Source organism: Mastomys coucha, unplaced genomic scaffold (assembly GCF_008632895.1).
Source record: "Mastomys coucha isolate ucsf_1 unplaced genomic scaffold, UCSF_Mcou_1 pScaffold13, whole genome shotgun sequence".
Classification (NCBI taxonomy): domain Eukaryota; kingdom Metazoa; phylum Chordata; class Mammalia; order Rodentia; family Muridae; genus Mastomys; species Mastomys coucha.
The window spans coordinates 22,564,363-22,566,708 of NW_022196895.1; the positions used below are offsets into that span (position 1 = coordinate 22,564,363).

Below are 2,346 nucleotides of genomic sequence, written 5' to 3' on the forward strand. Positions count from 1 at the left end.
GGAAACTTGTTATCTCTCAACCTCCAGATTAGAGCCAGGTGAGCCCTCCAATTCTGGATTGCAGTTCACTTCAGATACAGTCAAGTTGACAACCAGGAATAGCCACTACAGTCATCCATATTATCTTATTAATCATTGCTCCCTTCATTTTTCAGATACTTGACATTCCATAGGAAAGGACATACATTTTTGCATCCCATGAAGAGAGCCATTTTCTTGATGGTATAGAGGTGAGTTACAGAAGCCTTCAATCTTGGTTTCCTTCACATCTTTAAATTTTTTTAACCTTTGAACAGTGAGGTTTGGTGACATATTTTACTCTGAAAACACCTTACTCATCTTTCTCTGGGCTTATTTTGCACAGTTTCAACCTTGGGTCCACAGTGAAACAGGCATATAACTATGTCAAATTTCTTCCATGAAATCTGAAATTTCTTCTACCTGTGTTGGCTTGGGAACCTTTCAGGTTGAAAGACTGTTGACCAAATGTAATTAGCGTAAACCCATGTTTTACTCATAGTCATCACCTCAATAGACTGCACCATTTCCTATTCATGGGTAAAATTGTTCTCTATGTTGAAATGTGCATGATTAAATGCTTAAGTGTATTCTATGATTTTCTGATTGGGAAATGTGAACAAAATTAAGAGGGGGAAGAATATTTTGCATGCTTCAAAAATTAGTGTCTCTGTGAAAAGCCACCTTTATCAATGTGAGTCCTGGGATTTTAGACTTAAGCCACCATGCCCATCTTTTCCCCTTCAGCCAATTTGCCCACTCGTACAAAGAAGAGAACCTTCATGGCCTGAGGATTCTTCACAAGCACCAAAGAGAATTTCCTCCATGAGGACAAAGAAATCTCTCATTCTTCTCCTGATCTCATATAAAATAGCAGCATGAGTCAATTTATGCTAACCCACAACTAGGCCTTCAGAGCAATGAACTTCTTACCTTCCCCTAATGCTATAAATTATACTAGCTCATGAGACTGTGTTCCATCCTGTCTTCTTTTAACACTTCCTGTGTCCACTCCTCCATCTGATTTACCACACCTCACTAAAATTTGTGGGTCCTTGTCCCCATCTTCTGTCCTTAGATAGTGTCCAGTCTTTCTACTGTCATAGTGAACTTGATTAAATTTTGCGTTTTAAAATCTAGCATCAAAGTAGCCCCCTGGGAAATGTTTATATGGTAGTTGCTCTAGAGCACAAGACTTGAGTAGCTTTTTCTCTGGGGACTACTTCCAGCAAAATTAAAATTTAATTAATAATTTAATAGTATCTGTGCTTCCCTCATGTTGGCTCAAAATAGCTTTTGTTTACCTTTTTGTTTCCTCTCTTACATTGACAATTTTTCATGGATATGAATATTTCTTGTGCAGCAAATGTTTTGTGAGTATTTCCTATGTGCTCGGCACTCGGGGCCACTCTTCTGGGAAACATAAAGGAAAAAAAAATGCCTAATCTGCTTTAAGTGCAAGTGTGATGAGACAAACAGGCCTGCATGTAAATCATTTAAGCCAAATCCAGGAGATGCTCCCATAATACTATATACTAAAGGAGAACAAAAAAGATGGAGTAATTTAACTTTAGGAAGTGTCAAGCCTGTTATTGTATTTTTTTTTTCAGAGAATAAAATCCAGCATGAGAGGCTAATCCCAAAGTACAATAAAGCCATGACTCCCTGGGGACTTGAATACATATTGAGCAAACCTCACCTGATTCTGTCTGTGGGAATGTTTAGGAGTCTAAGGGCACCTGGACCTCAAAAGGACACCACTGGACCATGACCAACAACGTAGAAAATAATGAACCATTTTCAATGATGAGAAATAAATCCCTTTCCTGTGTCCTTCTAAATTTACTTTGACTAGCTATTGAACAGTATCTTGTAGATTCAATACATCACAAGGAATTAAGTGCTGCTCAGCTCCCGCCACTCTGGCTGCCCTGCTGTGGACCGTCTCTTTCCGTTTGCATCTTGCTTGTCCTCTGTGCATATCAACTAAGCATCTCCATTTGAGCTCTCAGAGTGTGCCACACCACACAACTGAGATTTCCAGAACAAATATCAACAGTAGCTAAGCCAAACATATCTTGTCAAGAGACTGCCACTGCAGTGTAAAGATTGATTTGTCGAGGGAGGTCTTGCATATAAGTAGATGTGAAGGCAAGGACTGAGGTTAACAAGTTTCCACTGTGGGAGTTTATTTATAACAAAATAAGGAAAGGACAGTTCTGTCTCTGTCCATTACTTCCCATTGCCTTCTACAGCCAATGCTGAGTGGCTTTAGTTATTGTTAGAATCAACCAGGACAATTCAGGAAGAACTAAATAGACAAACAGC

General features: G+C 39.1%; 1 long non-coding RNA gene across 2 annotated transcripts in view; it reads left to right on the top strand.

Moving 5' to 3' along the window:
* Window positions 1–1,689, top strand: part of LOC116087565 — a 77,485-nt gene extending 75,796 nt beyond the window's left edge. For both annotated transcript variants that reach the window (XR_004117480.1, XR_004117481.1), the window contains exons 8-9: window positions 156–230; window positions 1,629–1,689. This is a non-coding gene — a long non-coding RNA (uncharacterized LOC116087565). The remainder of the gene's footprint in view (window positions 1–155; window positions 231–1,628) is intronic.
* Window positions 1,690–2,346: the final 657 nt, after the last annotated feature.